Source organism: Triticum aestivum, chromosome 7D (genome assembly GCF_018294505.1).
Source record: "Triticum aestivum cultivar Chinese Spring chromosome 7D, IWGSC CS RefSeq v2.1, whole genome shotgun sequence".
Taxonomy (NCBI): Eukaryota; Viridiplantae; Streptophyta; class Magnoliopsida; order Poales; family Poaceae; genus Triticum; species Triticum aestivum.
This window is the reverse complement of record NC_057814.1, coordinates 139,803,085-139,829,929: the sequence shown is the minus strand read 5'-3', so window position 1 is coordinate 139,829,929 and position 26,845 is coordinate 139,803,085. Positions and strand designations below refer to the sequence as shown.

The 26,845-nt window shown below is 47.2% G+C and overlaps 1 pseudogene; it reads left to right on the top strand.

Annotated features, from left to right (window-relative positions):
* Window positions 1-2,794: 2,794 nt before the first annotated feature.
* Window positions 2,795-26,845, top strand: part of LOC123165823 (uncharacterized) — a 47,513-nt pseudogene continuing 23,462 nt past the window's right edge.

Genomic DNA, 26,845 nt, shown 5'->3' with positions numbered 1-26,845 from the left:
AACTTATTCACACATCGTCTCCCTCAACCCTAAGCCAAATGTGAACCCATCCGACGCACAACTTTGAGGTTCCCCCACCCTCCCGCCGCCGGAGGGGCTGACGGAGGGAGAGGGAACTAGCGGTGGCGCCGACGACACTCAAAGGGAACGTGGTCGCCTCCTTTCGACTGCGTGCGAGATCGATCGTTCCGCGAGTTATGAGACGCATCTTGAATAGACTAGATCAGTAAAATTTTCCTACTAGTACCTTTGAAGTGCTCATATGAAATGACGAAAGTGCCCCAGGCTGGCATCAAATTAACTCCCATACCCACATCGAACTGGCTCCCTAGCCATCGCCAACCCTACCACAAACCCCGCCGAGCGAGCATTACAGCAACTCTAGCAGACCCCGCAAAACGCCCCGGCCCGCAAAATAACCGCCAAATTGCGGGTCGGGGCTGAAAAATCTGCACGAGCAGACCCCGCAAAACACCCCGGCCCGCAAAAAATTTTGCGGGGCGCGGCAAATCTTCTCGCCCAACCTCTATCTTCACGGGCTGGGAGGCTGACCCGAGCTCAACCCCCATCCGGCGCGAGATTTGGCGGGAGGGACATTTCCGCGCCCCCTTTCCCGCTTCCCGCACCCTCCACCACCATTGCCCCCCCTCCGAAGCTCCGGCCGCTCCTCCCCGGCCGTCCCTCGCCGCCATGGACGACCCGATGCTGCCCCCCGTCACCGTCGAGGTCGCGCACGCCACTTCCCCTCGGGCGGATCTCGTCGCCGGCCATGTAGGCCCCGCCGGCGTCGCCCAAGCACACGCCACGCCTGCCCGCAAGCGGCAGGGCAACGTGCTTGTGCAAGGCGGGAATCCGGCTGCCCCTGCCGCGATGGCCCGCGCTCCGGGCGGCAATGCCGCTGTGCGATCCCGGCCGGCGGCGGAGAAGGCTGGCAAGGTCGCGGGCGCAAAGCGGAGGAAGGTTCTGACTTCAAGGAAGAAATCTTCTTCAACCTCTCACTCCATCCCCCCGTTCAACGGTGCCGCTCCCCCCACGAGCGAGGTGTTTGACGAAATGGCCGGAAGGTATATCTCTTCGGACTTTGGTGATTCTCTTTCATTTTCGCCATTGTTTATCGATAGCTCGTGACTTCTCATCGTTCGGTACAGCGGTGGTTCGAACAATGCAACAACCGAGTTCGTGAACTTGTTGGACACGAACGCGGTTGACATTGATCAAGCCCCCTTCGAACCTTTCGACTACAATGAAACAGAGTGCGGCGTGGACGACCATGGTTGTGCGGACGACTTGGCTGAGATCGAAGCGGAAGCGTTTGAGAATTCACAAGCAAAAGCTGGGAAAAGACAAAGATCGAAGAACTACACCATCTTGGAAGATCAAGCTTTGATCAAAGCATGGAGTGCGGTGTCTCTTGATGCATGCACGGGTACTAATCAAACCGCCAAGAGATATTGGCAAAGGATCGAAGATCAATACTTCCGCATTATGAAAAACTACCCCAACAAGACTCCACGCACATTTCAGTCTCTTCAAGGTCGTTGGGAGAACATCAAGCCTATGTGCAGCCGTTGGGCAGCTTGCTTGGAGCAAGTACCCAATGCACCTCCAAGTGGCACCGTGGAGTCCGACTATGTGAGTTTGCTTTGCCTTTGTTCAAGTTGTGCATCATCATTATGTATCATGAAAAATGATTGCAACATCTTGTTTGCATTGTGTAGGACAAGATTGCTCAACATAGATACAAGGACATGGAAGCTTCGGAAGGCAGATTCTTCAAATTAGAGCATTGTTGGGAGTTGCTCCAAAAGTGTGACAAGTGGAAGTTGATCGACAAAGAGTCCCCATCAAAGAGAAGCTCACTTACAAACATGGATGAAGATGAAGATGATGATGGCCCAAGAAATTTGAACAAGCCCGATGGCGACCTAGAGAGAAGATAAAGAGAGAGCAAGAAGCATCGAGCTTGAGGGAGAAGATTGATGTCATGGTGCAATCAAATGATTTAATGTTGTTGAAGTCGTTGGAGATCAAGAAAGAGTTGGCCGAAAAGAAGGCAAAAGAGAAGCAAGAAAAATGGCAAATGCTCAAGGAAGAGGGGCTGCGCAGAGCTGCCATTGAGGAGAGAAAAGTACGCGCCTCTGAAAACAAATCGCTGTCATTGTTGCTCGCCGAAGAGAACAAGATCATGTCAATGAACCGCAATGACATGGACGACGTCACCAAAGCATGGCATGATATGGCAAGGAGAGACATCTTGAAGAGGAGAATGGACGCCTCGGCCGGTCCGTCTGCCAGTTCCGGTGATGTTTTCTCTGATCCATACGGTGGCAATGTGGATGATTTCGGTGCGGGAGTTGGAACAAGCGACGGAGGTGGCTACGGTGGCGCCGATGAACTTCAAGATGGACTCCATGGCGCCGAGTGAAGATCGACCCTCAAGATGATGCCGGACATGGGCGTATACCTTTGCATGCCCTCTTTTGCGTAATGAACTTCGCTTTTATTCGCGCGCAAACTGTTTATGTCATTTGAATTTGAACTTGTTTGTGAGGCCCTATGACAAATTTCAGATTTGCAGTTTTGCTGTTTGCGGGTCGTTGTGTTGTTGCCCGAGCAAAACCCGCATAGCCGACCCGTAAAAAAGCATATTCCGCAAATATACTTTTTTACGGGTCCGTTTGGGGGGTCTGCATCTGTGCTAGCCCTCGCCGGCCCGCAAAAGCGGTTTTGCACGAACTGCAAACGCGTTTTGCGGGCCGGCGTTTTGCGGGGTCTACTAGAGTTGCTCTTACGCCGCCACCGCCATGCTCCGCCTCCAAAAGCGGCTGCTCTCTCTCCTCCGCGACGGCGGCGCCTCCCCTCTCCCCACCTTACCCCTCACCTCCCTCCACCGCCACCTCTGCACCACCGCCACCGCCACCGCCTCCACGGAGTCCCCTTTCTTCGTCCAGGACTACCTCGTCAACACCTGCGGCCTCACCCGGGCACAATCCCTCAAGGCGTCCAGGTCCATCTCCCATCTCAGGTCCCCCTCCAACCCCGACGCCGTCCGCGCCTTCCTCTCGGGCCTCGTCCTCTCCAGCTCCGACATCGCCGCCGTCGTCGCCGCCGACCCGAAGTTCCTCTGCTCCAGGGTGGGCGAGACCCTCGCCCCCCGTGTCGCCAAGCTACGCAATCTCGGGCTATCCCCTTCCAAGATCGCGCGCCTCGTCTTGATCGGCGTCCCCGCGTTGCGCTCCTGCGACGTCGCCAGCAGGCTTCAGTTCTGGATCCCATTGTTCGGCTCCTTCGACGAGTTGGTCAAGGCCGTGTCGAGGGGGGCTCTGGGAGGTGGTGCCCTCCTAAGGTGTGACATTGACACAGTGGTTAAGCCCAATGTCGAGCTACTTATGCGCTGCGGCTTTAATATCCCTGATCTCGCCAAGACCGGCCTCAATGGGATACGGGTGATCGTCTGCAGCCCAGAAAAACTCCAGGCATTGGTCGCACGCGCAGATGAGCTCGGGGTACCACGTGGCTCAGGCCTATTCATATATGCGCTCACAACCGTCTTCTGGGTAACCCAAGAGAAGCTTGTTGCAAGAATGGAGTTACTGAAGAAGACCCTTGGCTGCTCTGACGACATGCTAAAAATTGCAGTCGTCAAGCACCCAAGCCTCCTAAGATCATCTGAGGACAACCTGCGCAGCACGGTAGAGTTCCTGATCAACAAGGTTGGTCTTGAGCCGGTGTCGGGTGGTAGGTGCGACATATGCCAACGGGTGGCTTATCATTGTGGGAGCCAGTAAGACATCACCGGTGCCTGGAAACGGGATGAGGCGAAGACATGCACGCCGGCGGATCTTACCCAGGTTCGGGGCTCTCCGTGGAGATAACACCCCTAGTCCTGCTCTGCGGGGTCTCCGCATGGTCACTAGATCAGCACAAGTGGCTACAAGTGGCTCCTTGAGCTGTTTGGCTAGAGGAAGAAGAAGGGCAAGGCTAGCTCTCCTCTTCTCTCTATGTGGTGTCTAAAACTCTAAGAGATCAACCCTTTGCATGGGTGCCCCGGGGGGTTTATATAGGCCTACCCCTAGGGGTACAATGGTAATATGGCTGGACGCGGGTCCTAGCCGTCAGTGTCTGTATTCGCCGGCTTCTTCGCTGGCCGCTGGGGCCCGCCGACTGGTGGGTCCCACTACAAAAAAATACACTTCCGTGATGATACGTGTTTGTCACAGTAGGTCGCGTTTTCTGTCATGCATGTACATCCATGACAAACTTATGACAGAATCAAGATAGTCATACCTGTGCTGTCGTAGAAGTGTTCCATGACATTGCCAAAATTATCATCACGGAAGTGTCCACTTCCATGACGATAAATCGCGCGTCACAGAAGTGCTTTCGTCAAGGGTGACCGACACGTGGCATCCACCGTAACGGAACGCCGTTAAGCTATCGGGTCGGATTTTGGATCCGATAACCCGTTAACAGCCACGACCAATGCTGATTTTCCACGTGTAAAATTCTCATTGGCTGACGGATCCACGCGTCAGCTCCGCGTTGGCACAGGTGTCACTCGTCCAACGGTCGAGATGGGCCTATGATATGTTGACACGTGGACCAGCCCAAAAGTGGCCCACAAAGTTTAAATGGGCCGGCCCAGCCGAAGGCCCATAAGATTTAGCGGACCATAATGGGCTGACCCAGCTAAAGGCCCACAAAATTTAGCAGACCATAATGGGCCGGCCCAGCTAAAGGCCCACATGATTTTGCAGACCATAATGGGCCGGCCCAACTAAAGGCCCACAAGATTTTGCGGACCACAATGGGCCGGCCCAGCTAAAGGCCCACAAGATTCTGCAGACCATAATGGGCCGGCCCAGCTAAAGGCCCAACATTCTTTGTCAAATCGGCCCATCAACGGCCTGTCCTAAACTTGTCATCAACGCGGCCCATGGTCACTTCTGGCCCGTTAACAGTCCGCTAAGTAATTGGGCCGAATTACAGCCCAGTGTATTTCCGGCCTGTTAAAGGTCCGGCTTCATTTGGGCCCATTTACAGGCCATCAAAACTTTCGGCCCATAAACGACCGTGAAGGATTTGGGTCATATTTGGCCATGTCTGACATTCAGCCTGTTAGAGGCCCACTATAGCTTTGGGCCACTTTCGACCTGTTGTCATTTTTGGCCTGTTAACGCCGGACGTAAACCATGGGCCATATGTGGCCCAACGTCATATCGGGCCCATTAACGGCCCATATAAAAATGACGATAATCTAGCCCGACCGAAGTTCCGGCCTGTTAAAGGCCCGTGTATTAGGTCGGCGCATTTACGGCCCGTCCGAATTTCGGCCTGTCAAAGATCCGCATCGTAAATGGGCCACCATTTCGGCCTGCTAAGTCCAGTGGGTTATTTGGCACAATCAGGGCCCAATCTCACTTTCGGTCTATTAAAGGCCCATGTTTTTTATGGGCTCGAGATATTTACACCTGTAAACAGCCTATTTTTACTGAGGGCCCAAATTATGTTTAGGCCTGTTAAAGGCCCACTATGGGCACAGGCCTACCAGAAAAATATGAAAGCTTATGCTAATTTAGGCCCAGATATTTTTAGTGGGCTACATGCCAATTTCGGCCCGTAATCGTTTTTAGCCCAATTGGAATGGGCCCGACGAATGTTGGCATGTTGGGCTCCTACGAAGCTTTCGGCCGAATACATTACTAAGATAAACCTACACTATACAAAAATAGCGTCGTAATTACTACAGCCTGAGGCAGCATCATAAATGTTGTATCACAACAAAATAAATTCCAACCATACAACAAAAGGCCTGTTGGCATAAAGTTTACAGTCCTTCCAGATAAAAGCACCATCAGATGTATAGAAGCACAGATCATTTGACCTGAGTGCTAATGTTTCAGGCTCTAGAATCTGATGGAGCAGCACGATCTCCACCTTTTTTCCACCATTGCTCTTGAACAACGAAGCGAATGTCAGATAGTCTGGTTTCAAAACCATTCATATCTTGACGACATTTCTCAACCACTATTCTTGTTTCCGAAACAACGTCCATTAGGGATTGGACTTGTGTCTGGAGCACAGATATATCACTCTGTCTAGCAGGAAGATTTTGTTCAGTAGGCGATTTGGATGAGGTTACCTTGACAACCAACCCAGAATTACGCAGGAAGGTGCTTTTTGCACTGTTAGTGGAGAGATACTGACGCACTGCAGCAAGAGGTGACATTGTGCCTGTAGTAGCCTCGTCACCTTCAGGTGGTTGTGGCTGTTCAATCATTTGTTCCATAGCTTCCTGAAAGTTTGAAGTTGTAGATTAGTGTACCAGATAAGTTACTAATGAGACCAAAACAAACAAAGTAGGTTAAACGTTTATACATAACTTATTTTGGTGAACTACTGTAATACATTAGCATGTATTGTAGTGCCAACTACATAATAAAATCACTTTCGGAACATATGTCCATGTAGAATGCCTACTGTATTGTCTATTTCCTCACATTCGTTGACATCTAAGGATAAAGAGACATGGTTTAAAGTAGGATGAACATAGTATGACATCATTCATATCATGGGCAAACAAATATAAAACAAACAGGCTATTTTATCATTGTGTGCGCACGTGAACATAACAACTAGATTACAGATCAAGACCAAAAGAATATCCTTCATCTCTTTTAAACCATGTAAGGTGAAATGATACGTTAAGACAACAGTGAATAAAAGTGTACAGAGTAACTGACATTGGCTGCAAACCAAGTAGTTAAATGAACACATCACAGTACCAATCAGTTCAAGGCAGGAGGAAAAAGGACTTACAACAGCGGCTTGAACTGGTGTGCTCATGCCCTTCATCTTGCTGGTGTGGCAATCCTTGAAGATTTGCACTGCATTCGGTTCAGGTTCTTTTTGGTCCGCACGGGCTTTCCTCTGTATTTGGAACAAGTCAATATAGATACGATAATATGGCACAAAAAAAGAAGGAAGTAGCAGCTATTTACAAGAGTCTCGCAGTGTGCAATATAGCTACGAGATCCTGTTGTCTGTTGGAATTTCACTTTAGAACGGTTGGTTTTGTTCGTCAAACAGTTAGCCTAGAAGAAGATACACTTGTAAGGCACATACATAAATACAAGTTCAATATGTGGTCTGATCAAATACATATAGCCTACATGATACTTTGGATCAGACCAGTGTTTAACGAGGGTTGTCCAGTATTCATCTGTAATATATTCCACTGGAGATGTTTGGGCGATTTCATTGTTAGCCTTGCCTTCAAAGTGAGATTAAGGTGGTACCGATACTGTCGCAGAGCAGACTGAAAAACATGAGTGCATGCTTGTTTAGTTGCATCATCTTTCGGATCCAACTTGAACCTCATCTGTTGAAAAAAGAATGTGAGTCTTATTAGGAGGAAGCTAGAAAGTATGGGACAGAGCAAGACAATATTACTAATTGCGATGAATAACATTACTTACGGATAAATGGTCAAGGAAGGTGTTAAACTGGGTATTGTCTTTCTCATTCCTGTACTGGATCCATGTTGGGAGGATACGTGCATGACACCTAACGGCAACGGCTGCCTCTGATACTAACTTGGCTGACTATGTAGCATCACGTGGCCTTTTTAAACCTGCCTCAAAATGGATCTCCATTCTTCCTCCTTTAGATTTTGTTAATCTGTCAAGCATTATCCCTGATGTCTGTTTCCGCTTGCGCCGTGGTGCTAGTTCAACAACGAATATGGAAAGTGTTAGTGTACATCAAACTATGAGAGTACATATAAAGGAGCATGCAACTGCAACTTGACTCGGTCAGGTACCGTCTTGGTGTTGATGCTCATGAGGTTCATCTGATCTTGCCAAGTCCTGTTGTGTCAGCAGTGCTTCGGAAGTAGTGTTAGGTGTGAAGGCAGCTTGGGAACTGGCCAGTTCCAGAGCAAACGAACGAGTAACTTGTTGAGATGCTGGTACAGTTGAAGCGGATGTTGCAGCTGGTGGAGCAGGTGATACTGTGTTTGTAGATTTAGCCGGTGGACTTGGACCTTCTACTGCACTATAAGTACCAGCAGAATCTCGACGGCAGAACCTTCTGTTTCACCCGACGAGTAACAGCACTCCCTACTATATTATTTTCCTTGCTCTTTTTTGACTTTGCCATGTCAAGCTGTACCCACAACACAAAAGAATAAAATCACTCTTCAGAACTCATTGATGCATGATACAGACAAGCAATACTTTGATGTAAGACAACCGTATGAGTATGGAATATGTAAGAAAAACGGGACGACATGACATATTCACAGCTACGATGTGCAAACTAAGCAGAAGGATTTTCAAGAAAATAGAAGTAATGCAAGCTAGACACCATATGAAAGATGCAACCAATATTACTCTGCCAAGTTAAAAGTGTCTTGTCATAAGTGGCAATTCGAAAAATTAGAAGCAGTAGAACGTAGAAATCAATGCAAGATGCAACCACTATCAAACTGCCATGTTAAAAGCGTCCAATCATGAGTGACTGATGCGGGATACACAACAGCAGTACTTTGATGTAAGAACATGGTATGATAGATAGATGCAGTGTATTCTAGACATAGAAAGCCATGTCATATGCACATGTATAACGTATGAACTCAGCACGTGCAACTTAATCAAAATAGAAGAAATACAGGCTAGACAACATATGCAACATGAAACCAATTATCACACTGTCAACTTAGAGCAAGCACCTGCGATGGTGGAGTATGGGAGATGAACTCATCATGTAGACTTGGGACTTCAATTTCATTAGCAGTAGCAGTGGCAAATCTAGAGAGTCTCTGTTTGCGTCGGTCCGGAGGACCACCAACATTCCCTAACTTACTCTTTTCCTTCCTATTTCCTGATATTGCCTTATGAAGTCAAAACCACAAGAAGATGAATAAAATTAGCTCTGCATAACTGGTTGATGCATGATACAGACGAACACTACTTTGATGTAAGGCAAGCGCAGGATAGGAGGATGGAATATATACAAAAAAGACAGCGTTTCATATTCACACGTACGATAGGAGGATGGAATATTTATGAAAAAACAGTAAGCGGAAGGCATTTCAACAAAATTAGAAGAAATGAAAGCTAGGCACCATATGAACATGCAACCAATATCACTCTATCAGGTAAAAAGTGTCTCGTCGTAAGTGCCATTTCAAGAAATTAGAAGCAGTACAAGCTAGAAGACAATGCAAGATGCAACCTACATCACAGTCCCAAGTTAAATGTGTCTTATGGGTAAGTGATCGTTGCAGGTATAAGTTGTAAGCTACGCAGATGCAATTCAACATAATCAGAAGCAATACAAATTGGACATCATACGGAAAACGCAACCACGTATAACATTTCCAAGTAAGAGCAAGCACCTGCGATGGTGGAGTAGGGGAGATGTGCTCATCATGTACACGTATGTTCTAGAAACAGGAACACGTGACATATTGACAGGCATTATGTGTAAAGTAAGCAGATGCAATTCAAGTTAGAAGCAATACAAGCTAGACATCATACGCAACATGCAACCACATATAATAGTGTCAAGTTAGAGCAAGCACCTGTGATGGTGGAGTAGGGGAGATGTGCTCATCATCTACACAGCTACGTTGACTGTCCAACCTTGTGTTGTCTTGCAAATCTTGTTGGGAGGATGGCGGAGTAGAATCTATAGAGACCCCCTATTTGAGTTGCTCCGAAGGACCACCATCATCCACTGCCGGACTAATTTCCTTCAGCTGTAATGATTTTGCATTGTGAAGTCAAACCGATAAGATAAAGGAATAAAATTCGCTCTTCAGAACTCATTCATGCATGACACTGACGAACACTACTCGGATGAAAGGCAAACACATGATGCGAGGATGGAATATGTATGAAAAACAGGATGGTGTGACATATTCACACCTATGATGTGGTAACTAAGCAGAAGGCATTTCAACAAATTAGAAGCACTGCAAGCTAGACACCATATGAAAGATGCAACCAATATCACTCTGCCAAGTTCAAACTATATGGCGTTTCAACAAATTAGAAGCAGTACATGCTAGAAATCATATGCAAGACACAACCAATATCAAAGTGGCGACTTAAAGGTGCCTTATCATAAGTGACTGATGCGGGATATGCAAGAATAGTAGTCTGATGTAGAAACAGGAACACATGTCATATTCACAGGCATTATGTGTAAAGTAAGCAGATGCAATTCAACAAAGTTAGAAGCAATACAAGCTAGACATCATACGCAACATGCAACCACATATAATAGTGCCAAGTTAGAGCAAGCATCTATGATGGTGGAGTAGGGGAGATGTGCTCATCATCTACACAGCTACGTTGACTGTCTAGCCTTGCGTTGTCTTGCGAATCTTGTTGGGAGGATGGCGGAGTAGAATCTGTAGAGAACCTCCGTTTCAGTTGCTCGGAAGGACCACCATCATCCAATGCCTTGCCAATTTCCATCAGCTTTATTGATTTTGCATTGTGAGGTCACACCGACAAGAAAAAGGAATATCATTCGCTCTTCAGAACTCATTCATGCATGATACTGACGAACACTACTCTGATGAAAGGCAAAGTCATGATACGAGGATGGAATATGTATGAAAAAATGGACGGCTTGACATATTCACACCTATGATGTGGTAACTAAGCAGAAGGCACTTCAACAAATTAGAAACACTGCAAGACACCATATGGAAGGTGCAATCAATATCACTCTGCCAAGTTAAAACTGTCTCGTCATAGGTGGCGTTCATCAAACTAGAAGCAATACATGCTAGAAATCATATTCAAGACGCAAACCAATATCACACTGCCAACTTAAAGGTGTCCCATCATAAGTGACTGATGCAGGATACACAAGAAGAGTAGTTTCATGTAAGAACATGGTGTGATAGACAGATATAGTATGTACCAAAAACAGGAAAGCGTGTCATATTCACATGTATCATGTGTAAGCTAAGCAGATGAAGTTTACACTAATTAGGAGCAATACGAGCTAGACACCATATGCAACATGCAACCTGATATCACACTGCCAAGTTAGAGCAAGCACCTTGGATGGTGGAGTAGGGGAGCGGAGACTTGGAGCTTGTAATGCACTATCAGTACAAGGAGAATCGGTACAGATGCTCCATTTACATTGCTGCAGAGGACCACCATCATCGCCTTCCTTACTCTTTTCCTTCCTCTTTCTTGATTTTGCCTTGTCAAGTCAAACCCACAAGAAAAAGGAATAAAATTTTCTCTTCAGAACTCATTGATGCATGATACTGACGAACACTACTTTCATGTAAGGCAGCCGCATGATAGGAGGATGGAATATGTATGAAAAACAGGACGGCGTGACATATTGACATGTATGATGTATAAAATGTAAACTAAGCACAAGGTGCTTGAACTTGTTAGAATCGATGCAAGCTAGAAACCATATGAAAGATGAAACCAATATCTCTCTGCCAAATTAAAAGGGTGCCCTAACAAATGTATTTGACCAAATTAGAAGCAATACATGGCAACAGGCTAGAAATAATATGCAATATGCAACGAATAAAGGTGACTCATCGTAAGTGATTGATGCAGGATACAGAAGAGAGGTAGTTTCATGTAAGAACAAGGTTAACACATAGATGTAGTGTGTACCAAAAATAGGAAGGCATGTCATATTCACAGGTATAGTGTGTAAACTAAGTAGATGCAATTTACCCTAATTAGAAGCATTACAAGCTAGACACCGTATGCAACATGCAACCACATATCACACTGCGAAGTTAGAGCAAGCACCTGTGATGGTGGTGTAGGGGAAGTGCGGTCTTCAGGTACAAAGCTACGTTCAATATCTTCATTTAGGCTTGCTGTTTCTTGAGAATCATGTGGAGAGGATGAAATTGCATTCTTTATAAGAGTAAATCATATTAACCCACGCGCGTGACTGTCTCATCATAAGCGATAGACGCAGGATACACAAGAACAGTAGTTTGATGTAAGAACATGGTGTGATAGGCAGATGTAGTATGTACCAAAAACAGGAAGGCATGTCATATTCACATGTATAATGTGTAAGCTAAGGAGATGCAATTTAACAAATTAGGAGCATTGATGAGGGATACACAAGAAAAGTAGTTTGATGTAAGAGCATGGTTAATAGAAAGACGTAGTATGTACCAAAAACAGGAAGGCATGTCATATTCACAGGTATAATGTGTTAATTAAGCAGATGCAATTTACCCTAATTAGAAGCATTACAAGGTAGACACCATATGCAACATGCAACCACATATCACACTGCCAAGTAAGAGCAAGCACCTGCGATGGAGGTGTGGGGGAATTGCGGTGATCAACTAGAGAGCTACGTTGACTATCTTCATTTAGCCTTGCTGTTTCTTGAGAATCATGTGGGGAGGATGACACTGCACTCTTTAAACGAGTAGGGCGTCTCACAGTAACCCACTCGGGTGACTGTCTCATCATAAGTGATTGACGAGGGATACAAAATAGCATTAATTAGTTTGATGTACGAACATGGTTAATAGACATATGTAGTATGTATCAAAAACAGGAAGGCATGTCATTATCAAAGGTATAATGTGTTAACTAAGCAGATGCAATTTACTCTAATTAGAAGCATTACAAGGTAGACACCATATGCAACATGCAACCACATATCACACTGCCAAGTAAGAGCAAGCACCTGCGATGGAGGTGTGGGGGAATTGCGGTGATCAACTAGAGAGCTACGTTGACTATCTTCATTTAGCCTTGTTGTTTCTTGAGAATCATGTGGGGAGGATGACACTGCACTCTTTAAACGAGTAGGGCGTCTCACAGTAACCCACTCGGGTGACTGTCTCATCATAAGTGATTGACGAGGGATACAAAATAGCATTAATTAGTTTGATGTACGAACATGGTTAATAGACATATGTAGTATGTATCAAAAACAGGAAGGCATGTCATTATCAAAGGTATAATGTGTAAAGTATGCAGATGCAATTTAACCAAATTGGAAGCAATACAAGCTAGACACCATATGCAACATGCAACCACATTTGACAGCGCAAAGTTAAAGCAAGCACCTGGGATGGTTGTGTGTGGCAATTAAGATCATCAACTGCAGAGCTACGTTTACTGTCTCCAACTGCTGACACTGCACCCATTAGAGCGCTGAAACGCTTAGTGCTTATCTTCGAATTACACTGGAGCGACTTCTGTCTTTTCTTTTCTGCATTCATCAACACTGCGTCAGAGTCTGAAATACCCATGCATAAAAAAACAATAGTGTGAGTATGGGTGAAGTGTGTGCACAATTAGTATAGTGTAAAGGTAACAGATAGCAGGTCAGTGAGAAATAAATGACGGGAGACATATGATAGCTCTACAACGTGCATGGCACACTAAATTACTACAGGATTCTATGAAAATAACAGTCGACTGAAAGCAAATAGGTCAGTCCATTTTTTCTGCACCGTCTGATGTACAAAGAACGGGCAGATCGCCTTCATCTACCTCCAGCCGGTCAGTGTTGACGATCTTCCTCGAAACGCCAGCGACCACCGGCCCAGTATTCCTCCCATGCATGCGCCCTCTCCTCGACCTCACCGCACCGCCGTGCTTGGCACCGCCCCCCCGGCCATCCATTCAAGCCCCGCCGACCTCCAGATCGGGCGCAAGCAGCTCCTGCGCCCCACACCCCTATGATAGACACCGATGCACCGCTTCCCCGGGGAACAGGCGGACTAGGTGCTCCGCGCGCCTAAGCGGGTGCTGCTTCTTTTAATTGCGGTTCGACTGACCCTGAATTGAAATCCAGGCGGGCTACTGACCTCTAGCAAAGGTGAAATAGTAAAAGGGAGGAAACCTTGTGCATTTAGTATCACGAAGAAGATGCAGTAAGAAGCGCTCAACTAGTTTCTTTCTTGGGATGAATACGGTGTGAGCGGAGACGTAAGATTTGCACGAATAAGGGAAGAGGAGTACCTCTTTCTGCTGGCAGTGCTGTGTCCTCCTTCTGTTTTTCCGACGATCTTCTTGTTGTTCGCCGGAAACCAGAAGTTGTGGAGGACGGTGCAGCCTTGGACGAACCCATGGCCAAGTTGTTGAGTGTGGTGCGGTGGCCGTCTGTCGGCGGCGGGGAAGCAGATCCGAGGCGGCGAACAACGGCGTAGCGGGAACAGCTCCGGTGCGGTGGACGGTTGCAACAGTGGAGCCGCAGCAGTGAGGCGCAGGACGGCGTGGTCGGACTGGTTTTGGTACGGCGCACGTCGGCGTCGGCGTCGTGGAGGCAGCTCTGCCTCGGCTTCAGCTGCTAAGTCCTTGAGGGCGTTGCGGTTGCGGTTGCGTTGGACGACGACGTCGGGGTACCGGCTCCGACATGATGGAGGAGGGCGGCGGTGGATTGGCCGCTATGGGGTGGAGGACGGAGGAGGCTGGGGTTTCACGGCTGGTGGAGAGGGCGTTTTCGCGCCCACGGAGTATGAATGGGGAAACGGAGGGAGGCGGGGAACTGAGGGGGAACAATGTTTCGGTTTGAGACGCGCTTGTTTGAAACTTGGGGAAAGTTACAAACTTTGCCCCCATCTAAAATTTCGGACATATTGCGGGTTGGGGGTAGGAGAGTCATGTCAGGTGTCCCAAATGTGGGCGGGATAGATTTCGGCCGAGCGCATGGGTAGGCGCCCACGGCGTATGAATGCTTCTCGGAGGCAGTTGAGATTGGCGTCTTGGTGAAGTTACAAACCTACCCCGGTTTAGACCTTTGGACATCGGGCCGATAGGCTACACGGGCCAGAGTCAGGACAGTAATTTCCTACCACCAAAACATTAGTCTCGCGCGGTTTCGGGTGACCAGAGGCCTATTTGGCACTTCATTCAATATTTGGGAGCATAAGCATTAATGTTTTCGGTTCTCTTGAATTGAACTTTCAGGATTTTTCAAACTTCACAAATCTTTACTCTTGAAAATCCTAAAGCTACGATTATTTTGGAATGGAGGGGGTACATTTGAATATACATTGTACACGAGTATATATTAAAAAATATGCAACCACCTCAGTTCATGCATGGTTCCAGATATAATCTCCTTGGTTGCAAAAAAAAAGTTAGATAGGCGTATGAATATATATAGCATGTTCAAACTCACAACAAAGATTGATGCCCCCTTTTGCATCTGATTTACAAATGCCATTATCTCGGGTTCAAATAGATGAATGCACTTCCTATGAATTCGAATCTTCGAAACCCCCTTTATGTTGAATTCGACATGTATTCTATTTCGTAGCTAGCAATTTGGAAGGTATCCATGCAAGTGACAAATGTATAAAGTGCTTCACACTAACAACATGGAGTGCACTAATTAATGTTTATATATGAATTGCAAAAACATCCATTGCTTGTATTTCAAACCGCTCCCACTCTATGGATCGATAATATGAAATAAACACATGCACATGCTAGAATTTAATAGAGTATGGGTGTCTGGTAGACCAATTTTCGTCCATACGCAATTTGCAAAATTCATGATCTCATCCAAAAATAATAATGCCATTTATATTTTAATTTAATGCGTAGAACCGCCTTTTACACGTAGATGCACTATGCCTCGCCACGTTCTCACAAACGCGTTATATATTTCTCTATCTAACACATAAGTGCACACACTTTATATGCATCGGCATTTCTCTTTCACACATGCTCACAATCTCTCTCAGGGTGTCGGGGTGTCTCACGCACATGCTCTCTCTGTTTCTCTCTCTCTCTTTCTGACTACTATGTACCACTCTTTTCACTAATCTCAGTTGGAAAACACTATTTCTCTCACATGCATATATACACATGCACGGTCTCTACTAGCCCTCTATACGCACATATATGTGCCTACGTGTCTCCCACACGCACATTATCTTTAGGCCTCTCTCGCACAGATTGCCCCCCCGACACACCTCTCTCTCTTAGTAGTTGGTAGATATGATTTCATCATATCATTCGGAAGGATACCCCTGGCTGTTAGGCTGGATGGTAATACGAGGCAAAGTTTTACCCTAGTTCAGACCGGACCCTTGCAGTTGAAGAAAGAGCCTACTCCTGGTACTGTATATTAGTGATAGGGGTGTGCACAAAGTACACATGAATACCAGGCATTGTGCGTGTGTGTATACTATCGACGAACTAGCCCCCAAGCTTGTATAACATACTAAGGGCCTAGGGTTACAAATCATATATAGTCGGCTTATCACCAGTGGGGATAGAGTCCTCCGCGACTCTGGTAGCTTCGTGTTGTACGCCGAGTCCTCCACATGGGTCTTTGTATAACACGTCTCGGTCCAACCTATATGTGGCACAGGATGGAACCGACCCATGAGTCTTCATGTTGACCCACCACAACTAGAAATGATGTGCCCACCACACCACACACGCAATCGGCCACTAAGAAAATAAGCATATACAATAGTACAACGGTATCTAGCTCACGATATGTCTCCATATTTTGTTGATGACACTGACGGACTTTGCATTTGATGCATGCTCCGTATTTTGTTGACGACACTTATGGTCATTGTATTTGAAGCGAAAGCACGATATGGTCACTGGACTTCAGGATAAGCTCATCACGGTCACCACATACATTTTGTCGTGCTAACCAACATGTGGTTGGATGGTTAGAGGACAGTGGTTTCTCGAGCCCACCAAGGTTAAAGTCCCGGTGCTCGCATTTATCTTGTGTTAATTTCAGTATTTTCCGGCGATTGACGTTCAGTGGGAGGAGACGTTCCACTCGACTACGAGGCACCTATGGTGACTTCGTAAAATCTCAAGATCATATATGCTGGCCCACTCTCTCGAAGGTGCTCATAGGGGTAGGGTTCGCGTGTGTGAGCTTATAGCGGTGAGTGCTTGCGCGTATATATGAGCCCTTGCGTCTGTACCGTGTTAAACAAATACATATCATGATTATACGGTCACTGGCTCACCCGTACAACTCCGTATTTTGTTGATGACACAATCAATTGACCAGTCAAACGTTCCACGCGGCGCAACTAGTGTTGCACCATCGGGGCGCGTAACCGTGGGGCCCACCTGTCAGCCCGTATATGAAAGAAAGAAATGGTAGTTTGAGTCTGTACTGTGTTAATAAAATAGGAGTACATTTTAGGGTGATCATACAGTCACTGGCTCACCATACAGCTCCGTAATTTGTTGATAACACGATCAATTGACCAGTCAAACGGTCCACATTCAGCAGCGCACATTACCATAGGGCCCACCCGTCAGCGCGTATATGAAGGACAGAAATGGTAAGGCCCTTGATTTCGTATCCAACGGCTGGAAAATCTAATGACCATAGATGAAGAAGTCAGTCGACTGACGTGTAGCCTCACCCCGCACGTACACATGCACGCACGCAAGACACGCACGCATGTAGGCATGCAACACTGACACGTACACACGCACGCATGCTGGCGTGCAACACTGACACGTACACATGCACTCACGAACACACACACGTATGCACCCATGCATGCAACACTGAAACGTACCCTTGCACGCACGCAACACTCGCACGCCTGCATGCACACAGCACACGACGCAAGACACACGCTCAACCTATACGTGCATGCACCCATTGTTAAGGACATGGATTGTTACGGGTATTAATCAATCTTATCTGTGATAAGCAGAACATTGATGTTTGCAGCGGTATTTATGAATCACAACGTATCGAACGGGCTATCAACATAGTAGGCTTATCTACATGAAAAAGATGACGTCACACTCAATGAACAATCATCGGTTTATGAAATGCCCGCTTCTGACTGCCCTGGCCCACCAAAGGTTCCTCTGCTGTGCGCTGCCTGCGTTGGGTCACTGACATGTAGGCCATGCACCCAAAGAGCCCACACGTCAGTGGAAGAACGACGCGGTGTCCTAGGTCAGAGTCGAGGGCGCCACTCACGGCACGCCCAGCTGAACACGCCTCCGTGCCGCATTCAAACGCCTCCATGAAACCCGCCCGTGTGGAAGCCGAGCAACCCACTCTGGACACACGTCCGTTCATGACCGGGCCGGCGTTAAACGCAACGCCGGCCAAGCTCCTCCCGTCCGCCGTCTATTTAATCTCCTATTTAAACGAGGCCAAACGCCGGCCAAGAATCGCACACCTCCGCCGCTCCCCTATCTCCTCCACCATTTTGTCCACTCTTACAATGGCTTACGAAGAGTAGTTATTCCGCATCCAAGACGGCTGGGTAGCCCGCCGGATACGAGCTATGCAGCTCGCTCATCCACCTCCCTCCCCTCGCCCGACGAAGCCAGTTGCCGCCCCAAGCCGGCGCGCGGTTCAGCAACTCACCGCTCTAGGCCAGCTCGATGAGGAGCGGCGCACGGGCGTCGTTGCTGCCGTCCACGCTGCCACCTCGTACCGCGTCTCCCATTTCTGTGGCTGAGACTCCCATGCCGGCGGCCGCACCATGCAAGCGGCGACAGAAGCCGGGTGCGCGGAGAGTGATGAGTCGGTGGCCAGCGCCTCCGCGTCCGCCGCCATCATCAAGGAGAAGTAGAACACGGGAGGCCGCCGCCGCTTGGGTCCCATGAAGGCCACCGCGGAGGCGTCGCCGGCGTACACAACAGGTGTCTTGCCGGATCCTTTTGTTGCGAGGACCTTCGTCGACCCCGCATGGGCTCCACGGAAGAGGGGAATGTTAGGATGAACTCGAGCCGATGCCGGCCATGGCGAAGTAGTGGCCGGTGATGAACTCGAACCGGTGCCGGCCACCATCATCTTCGGCACCAGCCAATGATATCAGTTGGGCAGTGGGGAAGCGAGCCGTCCTTTGCGCTGAAGCATATACCTCCGGGGCTCCCGGCAGTCCGGTGATCGTGCTGCCGGACATGAGGAACACAAATCGATCGGCGGGCGACCATTTAGGCCAGGTATTATATACCTGTGCTGTCCAGAACTAGCACCGCGTAGTTCATTTGAATGTAGTGAAATCTGTCATGTTTGTATGAAAATCCGGTATTTTATATGATTTCCGTCGTTGTTTATATGAAATATCAGTTTGTCTACGTGTTTGCGTGAATTTCGTCCGGTTGGTTGAGTTGCTGTCATAATGTGTGCGGCTACGGTTGGATGGCGTAATTTGCGGGTCGCCGGTCGGTCTGCGGGCGGCTCGGGCGGCGTTGTGGGACAAAAAACACAGCTCGTGCGAGCTCGTCTCCAACGTGCGCGCTGGAGGATGCATGACAGCATGAGCACCCGAGCCATTCCTCGTTCATCGGTGGCAAAGGCACCGGTGGACAAAAGGGTCGCCAATATTTTGGCTACCCCGGGCAAGATCCAAACAGCCCCTCCCAACAGATTCAAATCCCTCGTTCGCCGTGGAATTTTGCCATGTGTTGTTTTCATGGACTAGCAAGATGCCCGTGCATTGCACGGAACATCAAGATGCATTTTTTTACAAACTCCCGCATGCATGCAAGGGATAATTAATGTCCTCCTTTGCTAGTACCACGAGGCAAACACCATTAATATTGCATCGATTAGTGTTAGTGGCCTTGTATATCTGCAAATTGTAATTTTGATAGTGGCCCCTTGTATATAAAAATGGAGGGAGAAAGATGAGAGATAAGGTGAGGAGGAGTGGGGCGTGGTGGTGACTGGTGGTCGGACTGGGCGGAGGCATGGGGATGGACGGCGCATTATGTCTAGGTTTGTATCTCTCTCACACACACCCACGTAGGTGGGGGACGTGCACGAAGAGAAGAGGTGCACGCACGGCGCACGTACTCCCGTCTCTTTCCCAACCACACCCGCGCGGGTACACGGTGGAGCTCATTTCTGTACGAAAAAGGCAGCCCACGTGGTAATTTGGCACGTGTACTGGTTGTCCACTTGGTGGAGGGAGGATCGTCTACCACGGGTGAACAAACAAATTGCGACTTGACGCGTTATGTTAAATTAAAAAAAGAGGCAAACCATGTGGGGCCTACCTTAGAGGCAAGGCTCTATACACTGGAGTACTTTTGATGTGTCCCGTCAACTCGCAGAACGAGGAGAAGCTTGCTTAGTACGCCGTCTCCCCCGCCCACGGGCGCGGTGGCTCACAGGATGAGGTGAAGCTTGCTTACGAGTAGTAGTAGTAGTAGTAGTAGTAGTACTACTACTACTACTACTACTACTACTACTACTACTACTACTACTACTACTACTGTACGCCTTTACGCCCGCTCCCTCGCCCACGCGCGCGGTGGCTCGCAGCACGAGGAGAAAATTTTACTACTCCCTCCGTTTACTCCTCGTCCCTACTACGTACTTTGGTTAGTACTCCCTCCATTTACTTATACAAGGCCACTATAAAAAATACATTTTGCATCTATACAAGGCCACAAATAGTAATCGAGACAAAAGTTACTACTCCCTCCTTTCCAGTTTATGGCTCAATTTCAAAATCTCTCCAACCAAGGTAGACGGTGAGTGGTTGAATTAATTTTGTAGTTTGCACAAGTAATCAGTACGCTCGTTTTTCTCAAGAAGTTATGTTTACCGAGGCATTAATTAGAACGAATGCATGAATGACCACTAAATTTCCATGAACTTGTACATGCATTGGTTAGTTTCCTCTTGACACTGCTTGCGTCGGGTGATCTAACGCACCTCGAAATCCAACATGTAATGGTACTACTACTAGTATAGTAGAATTGAGACTTATCAAACGGAAAAACGAATGTCTTTTAGATGAGCCCTATAAACCCTAGTGGGTACGTACTCCGTAAAAACAGATTTTTTCCAAAACTAAGTCGCTCCCTTTCATGAATTCTGTAGTATACTCCTCCGTCGACGCTCCCTTTCATGAATTCTGTACTTCCTGTCGCCGACATGTGGGACATATAGCAACCGGGTCGACGTGTCAAGCACCAAATAACAGTGCAGAACAGCAGGGGGGACGCACCCCACTCGTACCGGCCCAGTAGTAGTAATGAGCAATGAGACGTCAAATCACAATGCCGCACCTTCCCAGACGGACGAAGCAACCATTATTTCACACTTCGGTTCGCCATCATCTCAAACCACGTAGTATTGCTTCTGCCTCAAGAGGGACACGCGCATCGCCTTGGTACATCATGACACGTGGGACCGCATGACAGGCCATGCTCCCCCGCCGATCGCTCGGTAAAATCACCTCATTTTTACTATACTTCCTCCGTATCGGTTTACTACATGGCATGCACGTCGTTCTAGGTTGAGAATTTAACTGGCTATATATGTGATGAACAGTACTCTAGCCTTTTAAAAAATGTATACTTTTGTACAGTAGTACTATCGATGGATTGCGCCATGGAGCAAAAATTGAAATTAAAAAAAAGGTGGTACATATAGAGAGCGCTCGTCGCCAAATTATGCATATAGTACTATTAAAAAAGCTAGTACGTGCTTAATTGGGGTGCTAAATTCTATTAAAGAAATACTAGTAGTATGTACATACTGAAGAGTTAAAGTAACGAGAAGAAACATAACATAGTTCTGCTGGGGGCTCAGCACAACACACCCCTCAAATTAAACTAAGCACACCTGAAATTAAACTATGCAACTAATCCGGTAGACACTGCATTAGAAGTTTAGAACCACCATGAGCAACGACACTGCCACCTTACTCGGAGTCCTCGTCCACGTCCTCGACTTCGTCCTTGTCCCTCTTCCTCTTGGCCGATACTTCTTTGCTTGAACCGCACACTTGGCTGTTGCTCTTCATCCAACCCTTGTAGATATTGAAACAAAGGTAGCCATCCATTGCAGCGTAGTGGATGTGGTCTATATCTAGTACATTCCGCTGCCATGCATGACGATGAAACGTGTAATGAGGTTTCTCCAGTTTACGGTACGAAGGATGAACCATGGCTCCTGCCAGGGTCAGCATTGAAGGCTGACGAGAGGGCACCAGCCGATTCTTCTGGAGGTCGAAGGGGTTGCCTACAACGAGGCCTATCCGACCCAGGACTTCTTTGTCGTTCTTAAAGTCTACAGTAACGAATTTCACTGTTTTGTCCTTGAGGAAGTTCTTAAAATCCTGGCACTCAACGTCGGCATGGCATATGTGGTAGACCAAGCAAACGTTATGTACGCAAACCTGGATCACGGCGGGCTTCTTCCTCTCTTCGTCCTTTAGATCCTTCTCTCGTCCCAGGACTGTGGTGTACTCAACATCTAGCCCAGCGACCCACTCATCATCTGAGTTTTCGAACATGCGTCTGAAGCGAGAAAGGCATCCTTTCACCGTCGCGGAAGAACGGGTGTAGATGACGTCGAACTCATCGCCGGTGATGGTTCTAACCTTGTACTCACCGCCGATCGTGGAGATTTGGGACGCCATGGATTTGGGAGGAGGGTTAGGATTAGTGGAACTGCCGTAATGTGAATGGACGGGACGACTAGGAGCGAACCGCCGTAGTATTGAAGGACGTGCGGGGACGAGTAGGAGCGAACTGCCAGCGTGCGAACGGCAGGGTAGTGGCTTTCCATTCTCCCATGATACGGGCTTCCGAGAGCCCTTGGATCTGAGATCGAACGGTTGCATGGCGTGATTCTAGACCTATGGGTGAATATCCTATCCTGGAGGGTTATTCTGCAAATTTTCAGCAACTTAGCATGCGACCGTTTGATCTCAGATCCAAGGGCTGCCAGCAGCCCGTATCATGGTCGCGCCTACCACGACCGTCGCGTCGCTCGCGCGGTCGCGCCCTTGGAGATTTAACACGGTGCGTTAGGCTATCTGATGTTGGCATGTCATACATAGTCATCACTTAGTCACTCATACTACAACAAGGTTGGCTATAAGGTTGGCTATAAGTGTATTTTTTTACTCCTCTCTATCTCTTTCTTCGTACTCCCTCCGTCCCATAATATAAGAACGTTTTTGACACTAGTGTAGTGCCAAAAACGTTCTTATATTATGGGACACAGGGAGTACTAGTATTTATTGCATTTGCCAAGGAGTGACCTCTTCCAATGAAATGGTGTTGCTAAGTTTGCTTCATTTAATTAGCTATAGACTCAAAATTGTCTTTTCACCTAGGTACACGCGCTTAGCACTGTTTCTTCCTTGGGTCACCAAACTAGTCTCTCTCTTCTTGATTAACTTGCCACATCAGACTTTATGCCTATGTGGCAAGCTTAAGCACCTGTAGGAGCAAGTAAAAGTAAGTACAATAGTGCGCTTTACATGGCATTTTTGCATATGTTGAGGAAAGAGAGGCAAGGAAAAAGTGGAGAAGTGGGCTCTCATGCAAGAGCCAACCTCTACTACATGGTGGAGCATTGGGAGAGGCACCTGTATGGAGGTTGTCAGGAATCGGGAGACTCACGCCGGTCGTAGCGCCGCAGTTAAAATGATAATGGCAAGTCAAATCATGGGGCCCCACCTGTCCAGCAGTAACTCGCTGTCAAATCACACAGCCCTACGTTTGCAGCAGCCTACTCCCTCGTCTTCTCGCGTCTCTGTCGAACCGAATAGGCGGAACTGCCCCGCCTACCGCGCAGGAAAAGCCCCGCCCTCGACTTTTAAATACAACTACATCCGCTTAAGAATCCAATGATATACTTTTTGTGACATAGTAACTCATATTTAGTTAGTCAAATGGATGACCTAGAACTACGTGCAGGCCCTATAAACCGAAACGCCTAAAAATAAAAAAACCGAGACGGAGAGGGTAGTTCAGCACGTATCTTTCTAGATCAATATAGTCGGGATTCACCAAGGAGCAAAACCAAGTGGTAGGCTGCTCCTGTCGTGTTGGCGTAGCAACTCAAGCAGGGTCAGTCCGCACACAAAATGGCGACACACTTAACATGACCCCTTTGGCCGACATGTGGCTCATCCACCATCTTGTTCCACGTGCGATGCACCAAATTACAGTTCGGAGCAGCGGTTGGAATTGGAGGCACCCCGGTCGTAGTGCCGCAGTAGTAGAAAATGAGCGATGAGGGGTCAAATCACAAAGCCCCACCTTTCCCGCATTAAGCTGGACGGACGAAGCAACCATCATTTCACTCTAGGGCGCAAGAGCATAAAGAAAAGAGAAAACAATGATGCGTGCGGCAGCTACCTAGGGCACCCTAGGGCAGGGATCTCCATTACAGATCCTTTTTTTGAAAGCGCCTCCACTACAAATCGGCTTCTCCCTCGTCCTCTTGAAGAAAACCGATGATCAGTGCGGTAGTAGGGTTTGTAGGAGTACTATGGCGTGCGGGGCCACGTCGTAGTAAACGGGTTCGAGTCGACGCCTTAAATATGTGTGGGCCGCTTGGTTTTACGGGAACGAGGCAGCATTTTGGGTTCGGGGACCAGTGGAGATATAGTATGTACAAAAAATTGTGGACGTAGGTTCGACCGAAAGGCAATGATGTATGGGCCCTGCATTTTGATATACCCGGGGCCGCGTGAAATTTGCTACTCTACTCAAAACTAGTAAGGTACACATGTATTGAACGCATGAGATTTCGAAACCAAATTACGAATAAATACACACTATAGCATGTAAAGCTTTGAGTCATATATGCATGATGTAGATGTTCGTTTAGTTCTTATAGTTCATCTCATTCAAAATCAATTAGTTTTATAAAAATGTTAAGATTCATGGGGTTGTGCATTGTAAATCATAAAGTAAAAAACAAATAATGGCAATTCATTTAGAAAAAATAATCAATTATGATACAGAAGATTCTAGAACAAAGGAGAAGTGCTTGTGTTTTGAGGTTTGTGCATTATGCTTAAGTTCAACCATGGAGTCTTCTAAATTGTACATGTGCCAGATCTGGTGGAATGTTGATGATATCCAACGGCCAGTAGTGCTCGGATTTGCCTATCTCTGCACTGTCGGGTTAGCTTCATCCAGCGACCATCTTTTAAAGTTATTGGCACACTATATAGTTCTTGTGCCATAGTTGCGTGTTTTGGAAAAAGCTACTAGTGGGTTGTACTATCTATTTAGGAATAGAAGATGTATACATGGAAGTTGTAGGGAAAGAGATGACATGGAGCATCTCAATTCCTATGAGTAGGGATTGGAAAAGAGATGTCATTTGGTTCACATCATAGGAACTTTTCTATTGAATCTAGAGATGACATGTATCTCAATTCCTATGAGGAGGGATTAGAAAAGAGATGTAATTTGGTTCATATCATAGGAACTTTTCTATTGAATATACGCTAATGTTTATTTTCCTTTGAAATTAAGGGAGTATAGGAATCCATTCATATGAACCAAGTGGCTCTAAAGCTATAGAAATGATATCATGTTTATTTCCTTTGAAATGTGGAGTATATGAATCTATTCCTATGAACCAATTGGCTCTAAAGGAAAAAATTCTATAAAAATCATATCATATAGAGTTCCTATGATATTCCTCGACACTAAAGGATGCTTGAAATTGCTACGGGTGATACGATGGTCTTTCTTTGTAGACTCCTCACCCATCTTTATAGTTACCTCTCGAAGATGAATGAAATGATATATACATGGTATTCTACATGTGCAATTTGGTACACGAAAACTCGGTGAAATTTTGCGAGGTTCGAATTTTCAATAAAGCTATATGCACTGCATTTCGGAACGGAGGGAGCATACGGCAGTTGCTAACACTCAGGTGGAAGATTTGTGTGTAGGAGGAGTGGCTGTTCTGTTAAATGACATGGCAAAACTGACACTGTCGGATGCCGATCAAACGGTTCTTACGGCGTTCGTCAGGAAAAGGCTTGTGGCGAACGTTTGTCGGATAATGATTTACGGACACATGCATTGCATTGATACGTGCCCCCCTCTCTCTCACGCACACGCACCCTCACGAGTCACGACTCTCCCGAGTCCTCTCACAGACTCGCACGTCGCACCCACCGTCTATCTTCAGGTAGACATCACGCACATATGTGCTCTTCACACCCTACCCTCAGAACTTCTAAAAAACAAAAGACGGCGCGCACATTTTATTTTAGCTCACACGTCACACACTTATACTATTACTCTTGCGGCGAACGTTCTTTGGGCATAGTATATTGTACTCTCACGAAGAGAAGCAGTGCACGCACGCACTAGTTCTCTCACACCCACTCGTGGGTACACGTAGGAGCGCATTTTTTTGAAGCTGGTACAACAAAATCACTCCACTATATATAAAAGCAGGAGCCTTAGTGCTTGCTTTACTAGGGTTCCTCTTGTTCACTCTCTCATGCTCTCCAGATCTAAGCAACACATAGGCGACCACACTCTCTCAGCTCACGGCTGGTCACAAATCCGGTCGGACAACCTCAACCGGGGCAGGGGTGTAGGTGCATCGTTCACACTGTCGTCGGCGGCGAGGGAGGAGACCAACGGCTGCCCGCGCGTCCCGATCGGCGGCCGTGCCGTTCTCTCCGAGAGAGCGCCGGCTCGGGAGGGCCTCCGACCCCTTCTTCCTCCCTGCGGTATTGTGGCCAAGATGTGGCCTCCCGACGCTGTCTTTGCCACATGCCGACGACCCTCAGGTATATATTCCTTCGAAACCTGCCTTGCAATACTGCCCCAGCTCCCTTCATGTGGATCCTTTTCTACTTCCGTCCACTGTTCCAAAGCCACCTAGAATTCTACTATTATTAGAAGTAAAGCTAGTTCATACAGTCGACTCAAAGCATTGGTTCAAACAGGGAAGAAAGTGGGAAAGCTGTAGCATGAATCTAGGACTTGGTTCTAAGAGGAAACGGGGGAAAGTAGTAATATCTGTCACTGTTTAAATAACCGTATTTCGTATTTGCACAAACAGGGATGTCTGTCTCCATATCGTTTCGGGATGTCTG